General features: G+C 32.1%; 1 pseudogene; it reads right to left on the bottom strand.

Annotated features, from left to right (window-relative positions):
- LOC107955773 (uncharacterized) overlaps positions 1-26,741 on the bottom strand; it is a 47,537-nt pseudogene extending 20,796 nt beyond the window's left edge.

Here is a 26,741-nt window from a genome sequence, read left to right as displayed (position 1 = left end):
TTCATGTTTTCTATCAAATTTCTCTCATTTTCTTGCTTAATTGACACCAGTCATTGAAGTTAATTGAAACAGTTGAAAACATGAAACGAAGTTTCAAAGGTAAAACTCTGAATTAAACTCAAACTGCTTTCACTGTCTCCAAATTGACATTTAGGGAATACTGACCACTATACTACAACGACTTTGATGATCAAGTTTTAAAATTAATTTTACCCTTTGGAACATGCCAAATTTGGCCGCAAAAGAAGCAAAGAAGAGATCGTAGATTAATCCGTCGTTTTAGTTTATTTAGAGTTCAACCTCTAACATTTGTATATTATCTCCTTTGTTTGTTCTTCATGATCTATACAAAATAGGAAGAAAAGTGATCTAATAATAATAATAATAATAATAATAATAATACTAAAAGCTCAATCAAGCTTGGGCTTGGCTCGAATTTTCTTGAATCAAATTTGAATTTTTTTTAATAATCTGTGAGCATAAGTGCCTCATTTACACCCCTATCGAACGCATGCCAAATCCAACACTCATCTAATTTCGAGAATTAATTAAGAATTTCTCCAAGTAAGAAGTAAGGATAGAGCAAATGATGAAGATATAAAACATAATTTATGGCTCAAAATACATAATATATATATGCATATATATATATATATTTTACATTAATAGTAACATAAATGTTAACTAAGACGCACAACAAATCTTTAGTCTAACATATACATTATAAATATAAATATGGATAAAGTGATTAATAGTATCAGACCAGTAGATATCTATTCCGCCCCAGTCGTTCTCAGGCACTCCAAGAGCCTTCCAAACTGCTTTCGAGGCATCAACAATGTTGTTAGGGCAATCACATCCCATAGTAGAATCACATTCATCCACAACTTTAGCCCTCACAGATTTTCCATTGCCATGGATGTTGATATAATTCAAACACCTCTTTCTGTTGTTATACCATCCTGTAGAAAGTGCCACCACAAGGTAATCATCGGAGTGGTACTGGTTGTCACATTCAGATGGTGCACCACCGTCTCCATCTCGTTCAAAGCTGTTAAGCGTCAGTGTTGCTTTCGTTTGGATTGATACAGGGGGTGAACATTTGTATGTTGTGTACCACTTGCCATCCTTGCAACAATCACAATCATTTTCCTGGTTGCATTGCCCTGGTGGAGGGGTTTTCCCTTTGATCTTGCCACTAGGGCTACACGTCTGAGCTTCAACACTAAGAAAAAGAAGAAGAATGCAAATGAGAGAAAAGACAGTCGAACAAATTACTTGCTTCTTCATTTTTATCTTCTTTTAAGTCACTTCTATTTGATGTTTTAGTGCAGAAAATCCAAGTGGGAAAAGCAATATATAGAGATCTTAGCAATGAGCAATTTAAAACATCAGTCTTTCACTACGAAAGCCATGACAAAATTGTGAAGTGCCAAAAAATTATGGTGGACCGCTAAACTTGATGACTTGTGATACAGCTGATAATATGGTATTTTATCATTTACTCAAGTTTTGTAATGTATTTATCATTCAGAAGCATCTTTGTGGAAGGTTCCTGCAGGTTGGGTTCACTTATTTATTTTTTATATATTATGGCGGCAATTTGTTGATAAAGATGAAATGGGTTGGTTTGGAGACAAGAGGCTTTATATTAGTTATACTTGTCAATAAAACATTTTATTGGCTGATGCCTAAATTGGAGGGATTTGAAGATGGTTACATTGTGCTTTTTCACTTTTCATATATTTTTGGCATACAAAATTATATTCTATACATATTTCAACACGTACTTCTTTGAAATCTCTAAAAAAATATATTCAGTGTTTGAAATTTATTAAATAAATATATCTAAATTAGAATATTAGTTTTTCTATTAATAAATATTATTTGTTTTCTACTAATTCAATTAAGATTCTCCATTTCTCCCTATAAATAGATAACACTGATAGTGCTCTAAACACAATAATTTATATAAGTTTTCAATATTATTAGTCTGTCAAAAAATAATGAGAATTTATTTTCTATGTATAAAGTAAAATTAAGGAAAAAATTTAAAATAGGTTAAAAAACCTTAAACTTCCAATTATTTGATTTATAATTATTTTTGTTGTTTCAACATTAATATAGGCTAGCATACATGCATAAAATGGAAGGAATAAAAGTGGACTTTGAATATTAAATATATTTATATTTTTCTATTACCTTTTAGATTGACATTAAAATGTATATATGTTTTATGGAATGTATTTATTAGATGTTTATTTACTAAATATGGAATTTTGTCCTAAATTTGGTTGTGGAAAAGATATAAGGTAAAATATTTGATACAATGTGCCTAAAGTTTTTAGAGTCTGTGGGTAAGATTAGGAGTTGGCAAATGCCCTACAAGAATATAATAAAATATTTTAAAAAAAGAAACAAATAACAATTTTTTAAGGTTGCTTGTAGAATAAAAAAATTTATTCTGCCAAAGTACCAAATACAAACCTAAAATATAAACCTGAAAAATTTAAAATTTTTAAGTTAAGCTATCTATCTAAATATGAATTTTTTTCTGAAATTTAAAAGATGATGATAAATAAACAAAGTCCAAAAAATGAATTAAGCTGAAATTAAAAATAGTGGTAGTGGTGGTGTGATTATTTCCATACCAATGAGATTAAAATCAATGATACAATATGTATTTGAATACAAACAGAGCAATGGTGATGAAATTTTATATAAAAATCACCATTAAAGACATTAATTTAAAAATGAATTGTTCTCTTATACTTATACATATTTATAATATCTAAAAGTTCAACATATTTTACTTTACAAATTTATTTAAGACATAATGTCAAATTTATATTATATTATATAATTTATTTCACAGAAGAATTAAATTTATAGTATTATAAAATACTATACTATAAACATTAAAACATGTTGCTTTTAAATTAAAAAAATTAAAACGTTAATTTAAAATAATTTATTTTGTAAAAGAGTTATCAAGGCACTCGAATTTTGCTCTTTTGATAATTAAAGTTGCTCAAGCTCAAACTTGATAATGTGATAGTAGTATTCCTTAGAGCATTTGATGTAAAGCAATTTGTTCCATATGATTGATTACTTATTCATGGAACTCTTTTGTATTATGCTTATGTTAATCCATATGGTTGATTTGGATATATCTAAAACAATATTATAGAGTCTTTTGTATACAAACGGCAGTGTAATGCCCTACAAAATTTCGATATTAAAACGGCACAATCTTGAGATGAATAAAGAACTTAGAAATAAGGTAAACTATGCACATGGTCACGTTAAAATATGATTTATATTATTTTGGCCATATAGTATAGGTGTCTTGTTTTAGGTATTGTAGCGGATGACTCCTAGAAGATAAAGCCATAGATGTAACTGGCTTGACTATTAGTACATCAGATAAGACCCAAGTAGAACATATCCTAGATCCGTTTATAGATTTATTAACTTGTGACGTTCATAGTGTGACTTACCTTGATCCTGAGTGAATGATGAACTATGTATGTGTGACTTGTATACTTTAATATAAATGAAATTGTGAGTTCGAATAGATAAAGAACCAAAAGTTTGTACGTTGGGTATACAACTTCTGCAATATGTAGCATCATTCATAATAGTGAAATTCATAGTCAAATTAAAGGGTAAATGATATTCTCTCATCAACATTACATGATAGATGAAAGTAAACGTGGTCATGAGTCATTTTTCTTTGTGATAAATTAAATAATTATTATTTTATAGTAATTGAATTTTCTTGAAAGAAGATGTAATAGTTACTATGAGATAAAATAGGATCATATTAAGATAACAAATTTATCCCATAGAGATTAAGGATATTCTATTAGGGTAACACATTTATAACAAAGTCATTGGACGAGCACTAGTTAAGTAGATTTTGTAATGGTATATAATAAGGGAGAGATCAATCACGACACTTTAGTGGAATGATTTCGTGACTAAATAATGTTAAAATTAATAACAAAAAATGGGAACTTGATTATAAATTATTTGAGCCTTTTTTATATATGTCTGATCGGTCCCTCTTCTATCTCAAGATAATTAGAAATGAATTGCATGTATAACCAATAAAAGTAAAATAAATGAAAACGATGAAGTAAGAGAAATAGATTGCACGTATCACTATCTACAATGAATGTGTTTTCTCGCTAAACACAGAAATTGACTTGACAATTAATTTAAGGTTCTTCGAATTATTATTTAATTAATTATAATTAAATAATTGAAGTTTGAAGATTGAATTAAATTAATTAGTCATTATAAATTTGTTGTTTAAGGAAATTAAATATATTTCCTCATAGATTCTATTACGGTAAAGTCGTTATGACTTTAACGAAATTAAAATTGGGTTTAGAAAAATATTTAATTGTGAAATTAATTTAGTTAATTTAATTAATTGATTATATAAAATTTATTTTGATTAAATATTGGGTTGGATAGAATTATAAGTATTGCATCAAAAGTTTAGAAAACACATATAATTGGACCCAATATATGACAGGCCCAATCTAGCCCTCCCATAACATGTGTGGGGCGGCAACACTAGTAAAAAACCAAGGGTTTACCACCGGCCCCCTACTCTAGTTAGAGTAGGTTTTTATTTTCTATGAAAATAATATTATTTAGTCAAGACATATTCAACCGGAACTCTTGTACCTTTCTCTACAAATGGAGAGCACTAGTTAAACAATTTACACATGTATGAACGTAACTTGGTGAATGAGGCGAATATGTATAAAATGAAACTATTTGAATGATTTGTAATTAAATGCGAAAGAAATGTTGAAATCACATAACTGATTATACAAATCAAATGAAATCGAGCCGTAGGGGCCAAAATGGATTCAAATGAATCAATAGGCTCTAGAAACTAGTGAATTATGTATCACAAATAATATGTTATATGTGAAAAATATTTATTTTTGAATGCTTAATGTTGAAATCGGGTTGGGATGAAATAACATTTGGTTATATGCATATTCAAGTACAAATACTGATGATGTTAAGTATGGTAACCAAAAATGTAAATTATTAGTATGTTATTTGCATATAGATATGCATGTATAGTATTGAAATGTTTTGCTAATGCTTATGTTGTATGCCTTGAATAATAAATGTACCACTGAGCCTATAGCTCATGTACGATTTGTTTTTCTTGTACGTAGGTTTAGGAATTTCTCAAAGTCTCAGGAATTAAAGACAGCATCTAGAGGACCATTTCTGACTCAAAAAAGTTTGTAAAGTTCCCTTTTGGTTGTAAATGGCATGTACCTAAAGTTTAAATCGAATTTGTATCGAAAATGGTCAAACTTAGAACTTATTTGTTTAATTTATTCCGAAGTATCAGTTTGGTATATTTTGTCTCATATGATATTGTAAATGTATTGTTTGGCCGTGATTGAGATTATACAAGTTAATACAGGTTTCTTGAACTTGTTTCAAAATGGTCCTTTTGGAAATAGTGAATCACATCATGACAACAAACATTTAATGTCACGATGAGAAATAAGGAAAAATACAGGTGGCGATGTCGTTGCTCAAGGTCACAATGAGCAGCAAATGGTTGTAATTAATTTACTCCCCATATCCTGACTATTTCCATGCACATCAGATATAAAACAAAAAACTCTCTTAGTAAAAAAATCCAATGATTTCCATGGTGTAACAACCCAATTTTCAGTGGTACTGGAAAATGTAGTTTCAGAATCCTATTTTCATAAATCGAGATTTATGATGAGAATATAAAAATATATTAGGAAATATTTCAGTAATTTTGTGTAATTATAGCTAATTAAGGCTAATAACTAATTTGTAAAAGTCTAATCACTATAGAGTTTTAATTGGCCAATGGCTTAGAGACTTATATAGCAATTAATCAAAGGCTTAAAATGGTAAATAAACCATTTTCCTATGGTTGTTAGTGAATGGTGATGATATCTTCCACTAAGTTTGCTTAATGAATTGATTAGTTCAATTAAACCATGATTAAGTTACTAAACTTAGTTAATTAAGTCCTAATCTTCTTATGTAAGCTAAACTAATGAGAAAAAGAATAACATTCTTCATCTTCAACCTCCTTTTTCACCATCCAAAAAGAAGAAAAACCTAGGAGAACTTCTATGGCATTCGACCTTAAATTCTAAGTTAAATTTAAGTTATTTTCTTGTATTTATTTATGAAATTGAGGTCATTGGAGCTTGATTTAGCTAGGCATGTACCAATTTATAAAATTGTTAAAGTTTTTAAAAGTTTCCATTGTTGATTTCTTAAAAAATTAGGCTTGAAATTGATAGATTTTAAGCTTAGAATATGAAAAGGCTAGATTGTAAAGTTAATTTACCTTATTGTTAACTTTGTCACATTAAGGACCAAATTCAATAAATATAAAACTTGTTATGAAACTATTTTAAAAATAGAAATTTTAAGCTCCCTGGTGAGAATATTTGAAATTGAATTTTAATTTGAGGCTAGGAATTGAAAGTTATAACTATCCTAAGTTTAAGGACTAAATTGAATAAAATGTAAAATTTTAGGATTATCAAAAAATTAATTCCTTCAGTGTCACTCTCTGACAATTTTTCTTAAGTCTAATTCTATTTCTTCCTTCCTAAGCTGGAAGCTAAGGCTTTTAATTTAATCAGTAGTCATTCCATCTCCTGGTAAGTATTACAACTTTGAATCTTAATGTATGATATAGCGAATATGAGATAATTTAAAATGACTACATAGATAGAATGATAAATAATAAGTAAATGAATAAATATTGTAATAGTAATAACATAATTATAACAATATTGTTGACATTAATAATCATACCATGGTGATAATAAATAAATGATGTAGATATGGAAATAATAGGAATATTAATTCATAACAAAATAAATAAAGTAATTTGAAAATAAAAAAATAAAAATGAAAGAGAAATATAAGTAACATCGAATTTAAATATATAAAAATAATAAATAAATAAGTAAAGAGGAAAAATAAATAATATTAAATTTAAGTATTTTAAAATATAAAACAATAAATGAATAAATAAAATAAGTAATATTAGATTTAAGTATACGAAAAATATACTAGAAAAATAAAAGATAATGATGGCAATATACACAAAATGTGAGGAATATAAACAACAATTTCATATATATGAGAAAGAATAGAGAAATAATAAATAAACAAGTAAGTAGATAAGTGTAAAAGAAAACAATTTAATAAAGATTAAAAAAAGATAAAGGATTAAATCAGAATTTAAATGAAATTAATGGTATGAAATAAAAAAATGATTAAAATGAAACGCGTGTAAAATAATAGGGACTATATAGAAAAATATTCCTGAACAAAAGACTAAGGTGTAACGCACTAAAAAAGTATAGGGGTGAAAGGGAAAGTCTCCCAAACTTCCTTATGCGCACTGTTTGAAGGGACAAAGATAAAAAAAAGTAAAATTAAACGGGGTAAATTTAAAAAAGACAAAAAATGAAATAAGACTGTATTAAAACAAGTATAAAAAGTGGAAGGACTAAATGTGAAAATAGACCCTTTGAAAACACACGTGGATTTTATAAAAGGGCGGGTCAGATTTCGGGTTTGGCCCTAAAACGACGTCGCTTTGGGGCCTTTTGAACTAGCTCAAAACGGTGTTGTTTAGCACCCCTATTTAAACCAAAAAAAAGTCATTCCTTCCTTCAAAAAAAAACTGAAAACCCTCTCTCTTTTCTCTCAAAGCCTCCCTTTAGGCTGGCGCAACTCTGGAGAACCCCTATAGACTAGCCATCGGTCACCGATGACGGCGCCGACGTCTACGGTGGCCAAAAAACACCGAAAAGTCCCTCCCTTTTTCTTTTTTGGTGTAAAAATTCGATTTGGAGTAAAAAAAAACTAAACTAAAGTCTAAACCCCATAAAGAAAAAAAACTTTTTAGTTTCCAACTCCCTTTCCATCGTGGCCTTAGCCGAATCCTTAGGGATCCGATGGCCTTTTGGACCGGAAGGGGTAATGACTATGGTGGAAGACCAATCGGTAGGTATATACTTTGTTTATTTTTTACTTATTATTTATTTATTTTGAAAATAAAATAAAAAATGCTACCTTTTTTGAAACTTGATACTTTTTTTTGTAGTTCTCCGTGTTTAAAATTGCAATCTGGATTTGGCTTTTATAGCCGTTTATACATATTACTTTTCTTTTTCTGTCTCTGTCTTACTACTGTTTATGTGTTTTTGTTTTTCATTTTTGCAGGTCCGGCGCTCTGTCAATGGAGGGGAGCAGGTGGTCTTTTCCTTCTTTGGTGAAACTGCGGTAGCAAAGGTGTCAAGCTTCGGGATGAGGTGCCTTGAAGTGGCACGAGGGCAGCGGCGCCAAAAACCCTTAGGTTTCTAGCTTTCTGAAAATTTTTAAGTTGTTTTGGGCCTATCAGGCCTTGTAATTTTGGGTTTCTCTTATTTTTGGGCTTGTAAAATTTAGACTGTTAATTGTTTTATTTTTATTTGATTTGGTTTGGGCCCGGGCAAAAGTGGGCCATTACAAACTTCATAGAAAAAGAAATGAGGTCCCTCAATACACCCAGTTAAAATTTGTGCCTAATATCTAGTGGCATTGTGAGGTCAGGCGCTGAAGTTGAGGGCACATTGCAATCATCTAACCAACTGATAGGGTTAATTACCTGACAATAATTGGGGCTTAGATTTTATAAACAATATTGGAATACATTTCTAATTGTAACCTTTTCCACCAGTTCAAGTGTACATCCTATTTTCAGCGATGTATATAGCTTCAAGGAAACTTAAGTATCGACTAGCTGACCGTGAGCACAAACAGACTCTTGAGGAAGGGACCAGCGTATGGGAAAGCCAAATCCATTTTCAATCCTGCAGATGAATCTATGAAGTAGGCTACCAAATTCCACCAGGACAAGGCTGATTGTTGTCCAGGGCAATACCATACTCATTTAATATCGCATAAAAGAATAGGTGAAGCGGTAGAAGAAAAATCAACCTCCAATAAAATTGAGACTTTAAGGTCTGAAGGAGAAATGATTTCTGGGGTTGAAGTTCAGTTAACGTGGCCTCAACCCCTCCCTCTAGTGGTTGTTCTTACCATTTTCGTGTAAAAGAAAAGGAAAAGAATATTGAGATCGAAGGAAGTAGAAAGATTAATTAGAAAAGATGTTAGGGTTCCCATTATTTTAGCGAAGGTGTTTGAAGGATATTTGAGTACTTGTTTTATAGAGAAACAAATGTGTATAAGAAGTTTATTTTTTGGTAACTGTTTAGGTTCTCTAATACAATTGGACATATATCAAATAGGTAAGTTATGTAATGTTTGAATTTATGGGAGTAACCACCAAATTTTGAATTCGCCAATTAAGTAGAATTATGACACTCTTCTTAGCAAAGAATACCTAAAGTGTATGTCTTTGATAAGAAGATGCTATGAGTAAGGAGGATAGTTTGCCAATTAATCGTATACGTCTAGCACGAACGGTTAGTTTTCAATTGTATAGTGGATTTCTTCCAAGTTAGAAAACTTTCGAGGTGAAATTTTGTTAAGGGAAGGAGAGTTGTCATATCCTAAGTCTAGCGGATCCAAGGTTAATGCGTGTAGTAGTGAAATAATATCTTTGGTGAAGTATAATTCGCCCAACTATTTCTTTTAGCGCATATGTGTGGGCGTATAGTAAGCGCCATGCAAGTAAGTAAAGATACTTTTTCAAACTATTCTGCTATTTAAAGAAAAAGGTTTTGTTACACGAAAAGATAATTATGGTATGAGTTATCACCAAATGTATAGTACGTCCTGTTTGTCTTAGTCCTGTGTTGGTTGGGTTGTAAAGTGACCTGGTTAGAAACCAACTGGATAGACTGGTCTGATATCTATTATGCAGGGTTCTCGATTATGTTTCTCTTAGAAACTGTAAACCATTAAGGAGGAAAAATTATGAAATTTGTGACTCTTGTTCAGTTCCATTAAGAAGAAATGGGTCATATATGTGTGTGTGTTAGAAGGGTTTATAAGGGAGTTTTTCTTCTTTCTTCAATGTTACTCTCTAACTCTTTTTCTTAAGTCTAATTGTATCCCTTCCTCTTTAAGTTGGAAGCTAAGGCTCTTAGTTTAATCAAAAGTCATTCCATCTCCGGGTAAGTATTACAACTCTACATGTTAATTCTGAAAGAGCAAGTCTATAAGAGGTAAATGAATAGTAAGTTGTAAGCACAAGGCTCTACATGAGGGTTGTTCTTATTGAGATTATAATAATTTGTGTGTAAATGAGTTTTATTTTGTAATTCTATGTTCTTTAAGCAATTGTTACTGCTAGTTTGAGATGGATGTCCGAGTCTAGAGTTTCGATTTATAGTGGGTGAGTATCAGGTGAGTCTCTAACTTGACTCTTGCATGGGTACTGTTCAAATAGAAGTATATCTAAATGTCAATGGTATCTCTATTAATTAGTAAGTGTAAGAAGCATAGTAAGAATGATATACATGTTATGGGAAAATGTATGAAGTTCTATTGGAACAGAATGTGGATGGGTAAGTATGCAGGTATAGTTTGATATAGAAAAGGTACGAATCACTCAGATGTGTGAAAAAATTCGAGTAAGAGAATGTTGAGTAAATGTCCCTCTGTGATACCTCTAGGAAGGTAATTATATTGCTAACCAGACTGGAAAATTACGATATGAAAACAAGTGTAAGACGATGAGGTTAAGACCCATTGCATCTTATGATATAAAAACACTCGTTGCGTAGCCTCTAGTAAGATGAAGACTAGAATGACAAATCATAATACATGAAAGTGTGTAAGTCTATGTGGTTGTGACCCATGGCAAGATATGATAGTATGAATGTTCATGATGTGATTTCATTCACATCATGTTACGAAGCCATTCGAAGATGTTGAGATTGGCCTAAACACAAGGGACCCAAGTACAAAATGAAACATCTCTCGGGTTTGATTGATTATTAGGCCAACTATTTAAAGGACTTTACCTTATTTTAGTAAGTTGCATTTTAATCAAATCCACAGATTTTATCTTGCATTATATTTACTGTGTTACATGATTTATTTATATTTATGCATGATTTTGAATCCTAAGCCCATATTATATGTGTGTTGTTTGTTGTTTCTTTCTGTTGTTGTTAGTATTGTATGTTGCATGTTTATATATGTGCATGACAACATGTTAGGGTCAATTCCTGTAATAGTCATATATATGTGTTTGACTAATACGTGTGTGATGAGAAATAAGTGGTGTCTTGTGTTTATGTTATTTGTGTGTGAAAGTCAATATTAAGTGTCTAACATGGCGTCTTTAGTCTTATGCGAATTTCGTGTGGTGAAATTGTGCTCAATTGTTGCCTATTTAAAATTTATATAGGTGTCTATTCGTATGGGCCAAGATTGACCATTCATTTCCAAATTCAAGCACAATGAGTGATCTAGAATATTTAAGAAGCAAACCATTAATGCCGGTACATGTTCTCAAGCTTACCTTAATGGAGAAAGATACATGGCCTTAATGAAGATACATTCAAGTGCTTTAGGTCATGGTTTCCACTATCCCTTGAACCATTTGAGATGATCCTTCATTTAAGCCATTTTTTAACATTCCAAGTCTCTAGAAATCCCACTAGTTCATGGTGTAGCATTTGATAAAGTGTAAATCAATTTGGTAGATCACGATACATGAAACTTATGTATAAGTCCATGAGGGAGAAACCCATGGCACCATCTGTGTAAGCCATCAAGATAGTAAACATGTGAATTCTTTATGTTGCCCTTGTGGCATATTCTGTTTGGCCATTGTGGCGTACCTTGCTAAGTTTATAAGGTACAATGTAATTATCCGCTCATATGGTAAGTTTTGGATAAATTTTGTTGGTTTTGTAATAGATACCGCTATGAAAGGTTATGATACATCCAAAGCTAATTTGGTTGATTTAGATTAATAATATAATTGAATAAGCTTTTAGGGAAGTTCTTGAAAGGAAGGGTAACAACCTGTTTTCCAGTGGTGTCAAAAATAGTGGTTTCAAGCCACAAATCTGACAAGTGAGCCCGTAAATATTAGTATTTAACATTTACGAGTCAATTATAATATTAAAATAAATTTTGAATTGGCATATTATATTATTTGAATGAATAATTAAGTTTAAGTGGTAAGACTTTAAAGTCAAGTTGTTTTAGAAAATTAGGTATCGGGATCTCGTTTCTATAACCAATCCGTAAATATTTTATTAAATATTCATGGAGTGTTATTAAGGTTGTATTAAAGTTTCATTAAGAAATTTTGATGTTTAAGTGATTAATTAATTAGAAAGGACTAAATTGTAAAGATGTAAAATTTAATAGCTATAGTGTTATTTGTATCTAATGGATATAAAAGAATGAATTAAGGGCCTTAAGTAGTAATTCAACCAATTTAAAGGTTAGTGGATGAACATGGCTTTGCATTTGGTGAAATTTGGTTTAGTTTTCAAGGGTAAAATGATAATTAGTCAATTAAACTAAAATTAAGTAAAGGAAAAGGATATTATCTTTTTCATTTGGTGAAGGCATGACTGAAAACCATTATTCTAGGGAGGAAGCATTCAACCAAACTAATCTTGATGCATGGTAAGTATTTTGCATCCATTTTTAATGATTTTTATGTTTTTGAGGTCGTATTAGCTTAATATAGCTAGCTCAGGGGTCAATTTGTAAAATTGTTAAATGTTCAGAATTTTACCATGGATGAAATTGAGATGTTCTTGAAAGTTTATGGTAGAATCTTAAGCTTGGTTGCTAGATAGGACTATTTTGTAAAGTAGTTCTTGGTAATTTTAATGTTTAAGGACTAAAATGTAAAAATAGCAAAAAAGTACAAGGACTTGATGTTAAAATAACAGAAAATATGGGTTGTAGTGAAGTGTTATACTATTCGGTGAAGTTTGATTTTAGTTAAATTGGTTAAATTGGTTAAATTGCAAGTTTTGGGTTTAAGGACTAAATTGCATAAGGGGTAAAATATTGAGATAAATTTGTAGAATGATTGTGGAAGGACTTAATTGTATTAGACATGCTATTTAAGTGCTAGAATTGTATTAATTAAATGAAAAAAATTATTATTTAGATCCAGAAATGAATCAAACGGATCTAAGTAGAGGAAAAGTTAATGTGTCGGATTAGTCGTCGGCCTCGTTTTACAACTGTAATTTTTGAGGTAAGTTCGTAGGTATAGAATTGTTCATATATATACATAATGTTATTACTGCTTCATATATATACATAATGTTATTGCTGCTTTATGAATGTGTATATATATTTTATGTTTAATATGTGAGTTGGAAATCAATATATTATATTTGAATATAAGGTGAGAAAGGATTTATTTGAAAACTATTGAATAATTATGAAATATGATATATGTGATTTTGGAATGATTATGAATTGTCACAGCATGTTTATGGAGATATTGGAAATGCCTCTGATTCATGAAAGTTATAATTTTGTTTAAATGCCCATTTAGACATGGTAAACGATAAGGATACGATTAGCATGCCAATATGGTTAGAATGCATGCTTGTACAGGATTTGCACTTTGGTGCCTTTGTTTGCACTTCGGTGCCCCTGTATACACTTTGGTGTTGCTATTCACACTACGGTGCCCCTGTTTGCACATTTGTGCCCCTGTCTGTACTTCGGTGCTCTTGTTATACATCTATGATTCCTCTGGTGTGTAGTTACCTAAGTATTCGAGTCAAGTTACTAGTTCATCGGGCTAAATGTGAATGGGAATTACAAAATTGTTTAAATGATAATGTATAGTCAAAACATTAGTAAATGTTAAATGTTCAATGAATTACTTGATCATATGTGAGTATCATTATATTGATGATTATTCGGCTAAAGATAGATGTTTATACACATATATGTATAAGTTTGGATTGAATTATTATAGTACAGGAAGTATACAATGAACCATTTTTAGTACTAATCCTATAAGTGCTTTGTAAATGAATAACATGTATGATTAATTTATTTATTTAGCTTTCACCTTGTTTAGTGAAAGTAAGTGATTTTGGGATAATATGCTTATAAGAAAGTCTGAAACAAAAGATGAATTACAGAATGATTATATATTAAAGGTGTAAGTGTTATGGTAAGAAGAAACGTTTAAGTAAAATGGTTATATGAAATGTTTATAAGGAAAAATATATACATGTATATGCAAGGCTACACCAATTATCCATGAGAGGTGTAGTGAATAGAAAACGAAAGTTAGCTTAAAATATAATAAAAATTATGCTTAGTTGTTTATTCTATTATGTCAGCAGTTAAGTTGTCCTTATACGAACTTACTAAGCATTATTGCTTACTTTGGTTGATTTCTTTTCCTGTAGATCATCGGAAGGTTCAATTTTGGTTGGAAGCTTATTGGAGACCTATCACACTATTTAGTAGTTAATTCGATGGTTTTTGAGCATTTTGGCTGAGGGTTATAATGGCATGTATAGGTAGACTTATAATGATGTTTAGTTGACAGATTGTTTAATGATTTGGTTTGTACAAGTCACTTAATTGGTTTGGTACTTTTGATGCCTTAATAGTATGCGTTAATGTGATTAAGTTAAGATGCATGTTTGAATGACTAAAATGATATGTGATGAATTGGTTTCAATATGGTCAAGATATGGTATGTTTTTAGATGGTATTGAACTAGATGTGTATGGTTGAAATATGGTAAAGTATACATGTTTATGTAAGTTTGAATATTTACAATTGAGGTGCCTTAAATGACATATTGGTTGATTGGTTTAGGACCATCGAATTGATCATTATATGTAAGTTTTGGTAAGGTTTGATGTCTTGATTATGTGCACAAAATGCCTTTAGGTGTATTTACAGTTTAGAGTTGGAAATGGTTTGATTTTTGGGCAATTTCATGTCCACACGGCCTAAGACATGGGAGTGTGACTCATCCGTGTGTGACACACGACCTGGCAACACGGCCATGTGTCCCCTATAGGTTTTATTGCATCCAAGCCAAGCAGTTACACGGCCTAGCACATGGGCTGTGGAGCTAATTCAAGAGTTACATGGCCTGGAACACGGGCATGTGACACGACCTAGAACACGAGCGTGTAACACGGCCGTGTGACCCTATTTCGATTGTTACATAGCCTGAGACACGGGCGTGTGTCTTAGCCATGTGAGGGACACAGCCTGGCCACACGATCGTGTGATCCCTATAGTAAAAAAATTTCAACTTTTCCTATACTTTCTAAATGTTTTCAATTTGGTCCCAAATTGTTTCTAAGGTGTTTCTAAGGTCCCGAGGGCTCGATTTAGGGATGACATGTATGTCAATGTTTGTTTTATAATATGTTTCTAATGATGTATGAAATGAATATTTAAATATTCTATTTCTACAGTAATGCTCCGTAACCCTAATCTGATGGCAGATACAGGTTAGGGGTGTTACAAGAAATTTGTATTTATATGTTCTTAAATGGGTATCTGCCATGGTAATTTCTTAGTTGTGAATACAGGCATATTAGTAGTCATGAAAGACATAAAAAACTATCTATTTAAGTTCTTTTACGTTATATATAGTGTTAAAATTTGATTATTTGGTATCCTCCATATGAGAATAGTATTATGTCTTACTCAGGAATCTTATGGAATTTGAGTTGTTTGGCACCTTGGGTAGCTTTGTGTTTTGTAACCAAGACATGGGTAATTATTCTAAATGATTTGGATAATTCATTATCAATATAGGCATGTGTTAAGTTTGAATTAGAAAATGATTTAATTTGGTAAATTGATGGCATCCAACTCATCATGGGAAGTCGACAAGGTGTAATAATCCACTAGTAAATAGTATCTGTGAACAACCGTTTTGGAAGAAGTGTATGAGTGAAGTGATGGTTTGGATGAAGTGGGCTCTGACGGTACATTTTTTCGAAAAGTGCTTTTGTGATTTCAAGAGAAAGAAGAGATTTATGAAATGTCTAGAAGGATCTTAAATTAGTCAAGTAGTTAAGAGAGAACTGGTATGCTAATAGTATGGTAGTTAGCCTGTAAGAGAAAGCCTGTAATTGTGAAAGAATTCATCGAAACAGAAGTAGTGGTTGAGAAGGGTAGCTGGCACAGTGATATTCTTCAAATATTATAAAATTATCCGCTAAGGTAATATCTATTAACTCTTACTAAGTTGTTTTGAACTTACAAGTGTTATGTTTATGTTTCAGGTAATGATGGGATGAGATTAACCCAAGAGGGACGATACGAGGAATATGCCAAGGAAGCAGCGGACTGAGTTATTATGCATATAGTGGAAAGGTGGCGTATTGTAGGACATTTTCAAAGAGGCAGTCTTTAGTAAACATTTGTATTGTAAAGGATTTAGTGAAATGTATGATGTAATATTTTTTTCCTAAATACTTTCCTTTGTTTTCCTAAAATTGAGTCTTTAAATAAAATAGAAAGAAATATGTTTTAAGTAAGGGGCATTTGTCATCAGTTTTGAAATTTTGTTAAGTAGTATGCGAAGTAGCACCCAAGATCCGGATCTGATGAAATTGGTCAAGTTTAAGGCATTCCACATTTGCTACAGACTCTCAGATTATATGTTTCGTAGGTCTAAACGAGTGACCTCAACATAATGTTAGCTTGTGTGAGAAATTATGTTATAACGTCAGCTTGTGTGAGCAAATTATTCTCATGTATCTAGGTCTGTTTTACTATAGCTCTATCAGGTGAAATTTAATTCAATGGAAATGGAAACTTGAAATGGTTTAAAAATAGATGGTATATGCATTCATCTTGATATGTGTTGCATGAAATTCTTCTTAATGTTCATCATATGTAAATTTGACTAACGTATGTATATTTGACTTATCTATTTGGTTGTATATGTGGATATGTATTTGATAGTATGCCCTTAGGCATTTGATGTAATAAAGTTTGTTTCACATAACTAATTATTTATTCATGTAACTCTTTTGTGTTATGCTCTTGTTAATTCATGTGCTTGATTTGGATGTATATAAAATAATATAATAGAGCCCTTAGTATACAATCTACAGTGTAATGCCCTCCAAAATTTCAATGTTAAAACGACACAATCTCGAGATGAATAGTGAACACAAAAATAGGGTAAACTATGTACATTAAATTAAGTAAATTAGATTAAGTAAAAAAGCTTGAATTCGATAGGTTTCAACTCGACTTGATTCGTTACGAATGATATTCTTTTGGAAAATTAGGTTTAGGGTTGTGAAAATAAAATAAAACAAAATAAAAATACACAGATTTTTACGTGGAAACCCTTTCGGGAAAAAACCACGGGTAGAGGAGAACAAAATTCACTATGTCAATTTCGAATTATTACAAGAGGAGTAGACTATGTCTATTTATAGGTTTGTGAAGCCATATTCTAGTAAGACTGAAACACCTTATTCTAATCAATATCAAATAGATAGAATTTAATAAGGTTTAAAAAACCTTATTCTAAAATAAAATAAAAGAAGTGTAATTCTATATGGATTCTTCTTTTATTTTATTTTACCACTGTATTTTATTTAAATAAGGATTCGGGTCACTTAATTCTAACAGTCTCCACCTTGACACAAATTCTCAATGAACAAGTTCTTTATCGTGAACTCTCAACGAACAAGTTCTCCACCTCTTCCATAAAACCCCTTAAGGGTTTAACGTCAACAACGAACACCAAGCAAGTCTAATCTTGGTTATAGGAAGTGACTTAGTCATCATATCTGCAGGATTTTCATGAGTACTAATTTTGCTCACAACAATATCACCACGAGCAATAATATCACGAACAAAATGATACCTAACATCAATGTGTTTTGTTCTCTCATGAAACATTTGATCTTTTGTAAGAAAGATGGCATTCTGACTGTCACAAAATACTGTGCTAATTTGAAAGTCTTTATTGAGTTCACTAAAAAGTCCCTTCAACGAAATAGCTTCTTTACAAGCCTCAGTAATCGCCATGTACTCAGCTTCAGTGGTAGAAAAAGCCATTGTAGTTTGCAAAGTGACTTTCCAACTGATTGCACAACCTTCGATTGTAAAGACATAATCTGTGAGAGATTTTCTTCTATCAAGGTCTCCAGCAAAATCAGCATCAACATATCCAATGACTCCATCTCTAGTTCTTCCAAACTATAAGCAAACATCAGTAGTATCTCGTAAGAATCTTAAAATCCATTGAACTATTTTCCAGTGTTCTTTATCGGGATTCGCCATGTATCTGCTAACTGCATTGACTGCATATGATAAATCTGGACGTGAACAAGCCATAGCATACATGAGAGATCCCACTGCACTAAAGTATGGAACATGTGACATGTACTCAATCTCATCATTTGCTTGTGGAGACAAAGCTGATGAAAGTCTAAAATGGGCTGCTAAAGGAGTACTAACAGGCTTAGCACTTTGTCTGACTTAGGTACAATTTACTTGCTTTTCTATCTCTGAGAATCTCCATACCAAGTATCTTCTTTGCTGGTCCGAAATCTTTCATCTCAAATTCTTCACTTAGTTGGGCTTTGACCTTTCTTATCTCTCCTTTATCTTTTGCTACTATCAACATGTCATCAACATAAAGAAGTCGATACACAAAAGACCCATCACTGTTTTTCTTAAAGTAATCACAACTGTCAAAACTACTTTTTTTGAAATCATGAGAAGTCATAAAGGAAACAAACCTCTTGTACCACTGTCTTGGTGACTGTTTCAAACCATAAAGGGACTTTTTCAGCAAGCAAACATAGTCCTCTTTTTCTAAGACTGTAAAACCCTCTAGTTATTGCATGTAAATATCCTCCTCAAGTTCTCCATGCAAAAATGCAGTTTTTACATCTAACTGCTCAAGCTCCAAATCATGCATGGCCATAATACCAAGCAAAGCTCGAATTGAATTATGCTTAACAACTAGGGAGAACACATCTATGAAGTCCACTCCTGGAATTTGACTGTAAACCTTTGCAACAAGCCTTGTTTTATATCTGGGTTCTTCAACTCCTAGAGTCCCTTCTTTCTTTTTAAACACCCATTTACAACGAACAACCTTTTTACCTTTAGGAAGTTTCACAATATCCCATGTTCTGTTTTTGTGGAGTGATTCCATCTCCTCTTGTATAGCAAACATCCACTTTTCTGAGTCTTCACAGCTAACCGCCTGAGAATAATTAGATAGCTCTTGATTCGGATCTATATCTTCAACCACATTTAAAGCATAAACAACTAGATCAGCCTCAGCATACTTCTTTGGAGGTTTAATTTCTCTTATAGTTCTGTTTTTGATGATAGAGCATTGTGATGAAGAAGTAACTCTATCTTCAATTTTTATACTGGCTTGAAGAGTCGACTCTGTATTAATCTGATGCTCCACCTGCTTTTGATTTTCTTTATTGGAAGATTCTTTAAGAGATAAGTTAGGTAGCATAGCAGTTTCATCAAAAACATCTCTGCTAATCACAACTTTTCTATTTTCAGGACACCATAACTTATACTCTTTTGCACCAGTTTTATAACCAAGAAAAACACATTTAATTGATCTCAGTTCCAATTTTCCATTATCAACATGAGCATATGCAGGACACCCAAAGATCTTTAAATCAGAATAATTAGCAGGACTACCACACCATAACTCTTGTGGAGTCTTTTTCTCAATGGCAATGGATGGGGATCGGCTGATCAAAAAACATGCAGTAGAGGCTGCTTCGGCCCAAAATGACTTTAGTAAGTTGGCATTTGACAACATACATCAAACCTTCTCCATGATCGTTCTGTTCATTCGTTCCGCAATGTCGTTTTTCTGTGGAGTATGACGAACTGTCAAGTGTCTCACAATCCCTTCTGACTTGCACAATCTATTAAACTCATCAAAATAGAACTTTAAGCCATTGTCTGTGCGAAGGTATTTTATTTATTTTCCCATCTACTTTTCAGTCATAATTTTCCAAGACTTAAATGCAGAAAACACATTGTTTTTTTGCTTCAAGAAGAACGCCTAAACTTTTTTGGAAAAATCATCAATAAAGGTTAGCATATAATTAGCTCCACCTCTCGAAGGCACTCTAGATGGCCCCCACAGATCATAATGAATATACTCCAATGTTCCTTTCGTGTTATGGATTCCTCTGGTGAATCGAACTCTCTTTTGCTTCCCCAAAACACAATGCTCACAGAAATTCAGTTTGCAAATTCCTTGCCCATCAAGAAGTTCTCTTTTGCTCAATTTTGCCATGCCATTCTCAATCATATGCCCTAGGCGCATATGCCAAAGTTCAGGAATATCATCATCCAACAAGCTAGAGAAAGCGACAGTTGCATCACTAGTAACAGTAGAACCCTGCAAAACATATAACTTCGCAGTCTTTCTCTGCCCTTTCATCATAACAAGGGAACCTTTGGAAATATTTAAAACCCCACTTTCAGTTGTGTATCTGTACCCTTTTGAATCAAGGGTACTCAACGAAATTAAATCTCTTTTCAATTCTAGAACATGTCGTACGTCACTGAGTGTTCTGACAACTCCATCAAACATCTTAACTTTAATTGTTCCAACACCTGTGATTTTACACAAAACATTATTTCCCATCAAAACAACTCCTTCAGACACTATTTCGTAAGTTGTAAACCAATCCCAATTGGGACTCATGTGGAAGGTGCAGCCTGAATCAAGTATTCACTCCTAGCTTACTTTAGAACTGTTGACTGAAGCGACTAGAAATTCACCATTACTGTAGTCTTCTATAACATCAGCTTCACCAGAATTTTCTGTTTATTTTCCCTTTTGATTCGCAGCCTCCCTTTTAATCTTGTTCTGTAGCTTATAGTACTCAGATTTAGTGTGCCCTTTCTTCTTGCAGAAGTTACAAGTTTTACCTCTGTTTGAAGACTTTTATCTACCCTTAGATTTACCATGAGGATTCCGTTCCTGTGTCCTTCCACGATCATCATCAGCATTTCGATCTTGTCTCCCACGAACAATGAGACCCTCTCCCTGAGAGTCGGGTTTAACCACAAGATACTTCATCTTATCATACGAGGTCAAAGAATCATAAACCTCATCAACTGTGAGAGACTCACAGCTATATAAAATCGTGTCTCTAAAGTTTGAATAAGACGGAGGCAACGAACAAAGTAGAATCAACCATAGATCTTCCTTATCATACTGAACCTCCATGGCCTCCAAGTTTAAGAGAATTTCTTTAAACACTGTTAAGTGTTCGTGTGCAGATGCACCTTCCTTCAAATGATGAGTATAAAGACGCTGCTTCATAAGCAGCTTGCTTGTTAGAGTTTTTGACATACATATTTGTTCTAGCCTCTTCCAAAATGCAGCAGGGGTCTTCTTTTTCATCATATCTTGCAAAATTTCATTGGACAAATGCAGATGTAATTGTGTTAACACCTTTCGATCCTTACGCTTCTTCTCTTCATTTGTTAATGTTGAAGGCATCTTATCTATCCCTAGCAGTGGCATCCTCTAGATCCATCTACGCAAGAACTACTTTCATCTTAATCTGCCACAACGCAAATCTGGTGTTGCGATCCAATAGCGGAATTTCATACTTCAAAGACACCATTACCGTGATTGAGATGAACAACCCGGATGCTCTGATACCCATTTATGAAAATAAAATAAAATAAAATAAAAAATACACAAATTTTTACGTGGAAGCCCTTTCGGGAAAAAACCACGGGCAGAGGAGAAGAAAATTCACTATGTCGAATTTGAATTATTACAAGAGGAATAGACTATGTCTATTTATAGGCTTGTGAAGCCATATTCTAGTAAGACTGAAACACCCTATTCTAATCAATATCAAATAGATAGAATTTAATAAGGTTTAAAAAACTTTATTCTAAAATAAAATAGAAGAAGTGTAATTCTATATGGAATCTTCTTTTATTTTATTTTACCACTATATTTTATTTAAATAATGATTTGGGTCACTTAATTCTAACAAGGGTGAGTCAGGTTGGAGGAAAAAAAATAGTCGAATCAAATCAATGTCATGTTTGAGGTAAATCCACCTATCTCAAGATATTTTAAAAAATGCCTTTGATATATATATATAGTTTTTTTAAACAAATAAATAAATAAATAAATAAATTTTTAAGTCTAAACTAAAAAAGAAATCTTAATTTCTTTAAAATAAAAAATAAAATAATTAAATTAAATTTAGGCTGGATTGGGTTGGATCGGGTTGGGATTGAGTTTCCTATTAAATTTCAAGTTTGGATTCTAGGTGAATTTTTTCTCTTAAGATTATAAATATTAGAAATGCATTATTAATAAAAAAAATTGAAGTCATTTTTTTTTCAAATTAACTCAAGTAACTTTTCCTGTTTAACTATAATTTAGTGAGTTGAAACTTGACCATTTGATTACAAACAATAATTATGGACTATGTTGATACATATGATGATCCTATAAGGATCCTCAAAATTCATGAAAAAAACAAAAAGAAATATTGAATATATAAGAGTAAAACACTAGGTCTATACTCATACAATAAAAAGCGGAACCTCTACTTGACATTTGTTGTTTGAAACTCCAATCTTGCTCAATCAAATACTATTTTAGAAGCTTTAGCTCTATTTAAGCTCTATTAAAGTAAGCTCGTTCACCTGATTTACATATTTTAGCTTCAATTCAAACTCATTACATATACAAAATTTTTATACTTCACTAAAAAAATTTTGAAATTTGAGTTTCAAGTGTATTAAAGGTAAAGTATTAATCTAAAATTAAAAAAACTATTATCAATTAAAAATTTAATTAAGCTCTCGAGCTGTTCCAAACGAGTGTTAAGGTACTCAAACTTAGCTCGCTTGATAACTCAAGCTACTCAATCTTGAGTTTGGTTTAACAATATATACATTTTTTAAATGTACCTGAGAGGTAGTTTGGATGAAATCTATTCCTATATTATTAAATGGATTAATTTAGTCTATGTTCTGTTAAAAAGAATAATACAAGGCCAAATTGAGAAAGAGTTAACATTTATTGTTTGAAAGATATCGTTCACTATTTAACAAAGTTGTTATTTTTAAAGTTTTTATGGTTTTGTAAAAGAAATCTTTTTTTTTTTAGAAAAGAAAAAAAATTTCAAGACATTTCTTATACCTCGATTGTTAATTTTGGTGCAATTTGATATTATTTGATTCTTTTTAATTCTATAGGGACTGAACTAACTCAGTTAATAATAGAGGGGCTAAGTTGATCCAAAAACTATAATACAGAGACCTCTTACGTACCTTAACCCTAAAGAAACCTAGTTCATTTGATAATTCAAGCTGCTCAAGTTTGAGCTTAGTTCGACAATGCCTTAATCAAAGTTGAATTTTCTTTTCGAGTTTAAATCAAGCAACTTTCGAGCACACACACATCATTTACACCTCTATCAAACAAACCAATTAATCCAACACTCATCCAAGTTCGAGTACTAAGAATTTCTCCAAATAAGAAGTAAGAATAGAGCTAACAATGAAGATTTATAACATAATTTACGACTCAAAATACATAATATAAGATATATATATAACTTTTACATTAATAGTAACATAAACTTTAACTAAGATGCATAAGAAATCTTTAGTGTAATACAAACATTATAAATATTTATATGGATAAAGTGATTAATTAGTATGACTCCAATAAACATCCATCCCACCTCAATTGCTTATTCCAAGAGCCTTCCTAATTGCTTGAGCTCAGCCAATTGACATTGCACAAATTCTATCTCCTAGACCTCTTCCTACAATAATAAATATTCATCCTATTCTTATTTGTGCAAAGGCTGGTATTCATAAGCGCTAAGCATGGTTTGTAAACCTTTCACTAGATGAGCCCTGAGACTTTCCTGAAGCTGCTAGTCAACCTTAAAGGAAGAATTTAGTAGAAGTTGAATTGTCTGTAATAATAAAACAAGATACATGAAGCTTGTTTAAATTTCCAAGGGGTCGCAAGTTAGTGGGATGTAAATGCATGTTCAAAGTCAAAAGACATGTAGGTGGAAGTTCAGCAAGTTATAAAGCTAGACTGGTCGCAAAAGGGTACTCCTAGATTGTTGGACATAGCTTCAAGGAAACTGATAATCCAAAAATTAAAGACAATATAGTGAGGATCATTCTTACACTTTGCATTAACCAACAAATGAAAGTTGAGACAAATAGATATTCCCAATGCATTTCTGAATAAGGACTTCATAGAAGTGGTATACATGTTAGTTACAAGTTCCTGATTCTGAGCATTGTACTGTTGGAGGATATATTAAAAACACTAATGGTAAGAAAGTGTATCTACTAGTGTATGTGGAAGCCATAGTCAATAGAGGGGATGATCAATGGAAAATTGATGTATTGGTGAAATCACTTGATGAAAAATTCTTATTAAAGGATCTAGGAGACTTGGTTTTTTATCTAGGGTTGGAAGCATAGGCTGTTGATGCAAAGTGTTGTTGAATAATAGGGTTTATTGCTTATTAGACACCAGTGATTGAAGTTTAACATAAACAAACTTAATTGAAAGAGTTCAAAAATGAAATCAAATTTTAAAAATAAAACTCTGAATTAAGCGTGAGTGCCGCAGCTTTAACAATCTTGCTTTTTACTATCCCAAAAGGCTCCAAATAAGCATTTAGGGAAGTAGATTATCTGATCGCATCACTAACAAAAGCTAGAAAGATCGAAAAGCAAAGAGACATGATCGCAGTTACAGGGGATCGAACCCGGGTCATCCACGTGACAGGAGGGAATACTTACCACTATACTATAACGACTTAGTTGCTGTAAGTGTTAAATTTGTCTCTATTGTTTGTAACATTCCAAATTTGGCCGCAAAGGCACAAAAAAAGCAAAGGGAGGACAATATTTAGAGTAGTTTTAGTTGTTCAACGAAGAGCTTTGACTGGTAACAACTAGATACGTAGATTGATTGGTGATTTTAGTTTATTTAGAGTTCAACCTCCACATTTGTAAATTCTCTCCTTAGTTGATTCTTCCCCGTCTTTATGAAATAGGAAGAAAAAAACTTTCTTTGTTGATGGTCATAGTAGCTTTCAAAATTTGATTCGGTTGCTTTATTGAATTATCATCGAGACTGCTTGTCGACACACATAGTGTCTTCTGAAAGTAGGTTGATCCATCAACAACTGGGACTATAATCCCTTCACCCAAAACCCTGTACTTGGTGAAACAAAAACTCCACTTATTGTTTTTCTTTAAGATCTTACGTACAACATACATGTGTGAACCGAAATACTAAGATATAATCTTCCAAAAACTTTTCAAATATATGAAAGTCTTGAAGAAGAAAAGCATATCTATGTCCAGCCCTAGTGACTAAATCTGAGTAAGGTAAATTTTTTGATAAATTAAGATGAAAAGATTGATGAATATTACCCGCAAGTCATGACCTATGAAAACATGGAAGAGAAAAGTTAAAAAGACAATGAAATTTATACCCATATGCCATTTGATTTATGGATATATGCTCCCTGATTGTTGAGATTCATCAAGCTCGAGCTCTACCCAAAATTCATTGCTTGAAATATGGCTCCAATTTGGTCGAATACTTTCTAGAAGCTCCAACTCGGCTCGTGGTAAAATCAAACCATTTAAGCTTGGTTAGATAAAGCATTTACATATTTGAGCTTGAGTTTGAACCTGTATCGTATACAACATAGTAATCTAATATTAAAAATATTGAAAATGTATTATGAATAAAAAGCTTGATCAACCTCGCAAGCTACTCAAATCAAGTAGTAAGGTACTCAAACATGGCTCACTTGGTAACTCAAGCTGCTCACGCTTGAATCAATTTTGAATTTCTTTCGAATAACTTGCAAGCACAAGTGCCCTGTTTATACCCCTGTCGAACTCATACCACATCCAACACTCATTTGATTTCGAGAATTAACTAAGAATTTCTCCACGTAAGAAGTAAGGATAGAGCAAATAATGAAGATTTAAAACATAATTTACGGCTCAAAATACATAGTATATATAAATTTTACATTAATAGTAACATAAATGTTAACTAAGGCGTACAAGAAATCTTTAGTCTAGTACATACATTATAAATATATATATGGATAAAGTGATTAATCAGTATCAGAACAATAGATATCCATCCCGCCCCAGTCGCTCTCAGGCACTCCAAGCGCCTTCCAAACTACTTTTGAGGCATCAACAATGTTGTTAGGGCAAGGGGGCTGATAATTATGGCCCGAATCGCATCCCATAGTAGAATCACATTCATCCACAACTTTAGCCCTCACAGATTTTCCACTTCCATGGATGTTGATATAATTCAAACACCTCTTCCTGTTGTTATACCACCCTGTAGAAAGTGCCACCACAAGGTTATCATCGGAGTGGTACTGGTTGTCACATTCAGATGGTGCACCACCGTCTCCATCTCGCTCAAAGCTGTTAAGTGTCAATGTTACTTTCATTTGGCTTGATACAGGGGGTGAATATTTGTATGTCGTGTACCACTTGCCATCCTTGCAACAATCAGAATCATTTTCCTAGTTGCATGGCCCTGGTGGAGGGGTTTTCCCTTTGATCTTGCCACTAGGGCTACACGTCTGTGCTTCAACACTAAGAAAAAGAAGAAGAATGCAAAGGAGAGGAAAGACAGTCGAACAAATTACTTGCTTCATCAT

Source organism: Gossypium hirsutum, chromosome A05 (assembly GCF_007990345.1).
Source record: "Gossypium hirsutum isolate 1008001.06 chromosome A05, Gossypium_hirsutum_v2.1, whole genome shotgun sequence".
In the NCBI taxonomy this organism is placed as follows: Eukaryota; Viridiplantae; Streptophyta; class Magnoliopsida; order Malvales; family Malvaceae; genus Gossypium; species Gossypium hirsutum.
The sequence above is the reverse complement of the archived record's forward strand: the minus strand, read 5'-3'. Positions and strand labels throughout refer to the sequence as shown.